This window comes from Diachasma alloeum, unplaced genomic scaffold (assembly GCF_001412515.2).
Source record: "Diachasma alloeum isolate Michigan unplaced genomic scaffold, Dall2.0 Dall_scaffold_00472, whole genome shotgun sequence".
Classification (NCBI taxonomy): Eukaryota; Metazoa; Arthropoda; class Insecta; order Hymenoptera; family Braconidae; genus Diachasma; species Diachasma alloeum.
This window is the reverse complement of record NW_021680605.1, coordinates 480,533-480,919: the sequence shown is the minus strand read 5'-3', so window position 1 is coordinate 480,919 and position 387 is coordinate 480,533.

The following is a 387-nucleotide window of genomic DNA, read 5'->3' as shown; positions in this document are numbered from 1 at the left end:
ACTTCAAGGCCACACCACCCCTAGGACGGCCCCAAGCTTCTTCTCCCCTCCCGTCGCCATCTCCATGTTCCTAGCTGGAACTCAAACCTCGTCAAAGCGCTGCCATCTCCCGGCCACAAGGGGCCCTAGCAGCTACCACATCCCTTGTGGTCGCCTCCCTGATTCTGTTCCATTCATAGCCGTTTCTCTTTTCCCCTGTTCAGGCTGTTGCTATGTACCCCCTATAACTATTTCAATTCTATTTCAGGTGATGCCCCCCCCCCAATTTCCCCCACTTTCTCTGGGCAACTGTCAGCTCTTCCCTCCATACTCCATAGTCCCCCCAATAGTCCACCAATTTAGCAACAACCCCCCCAAATTTCACTGCACTTTCTCCGGGTAACTGTC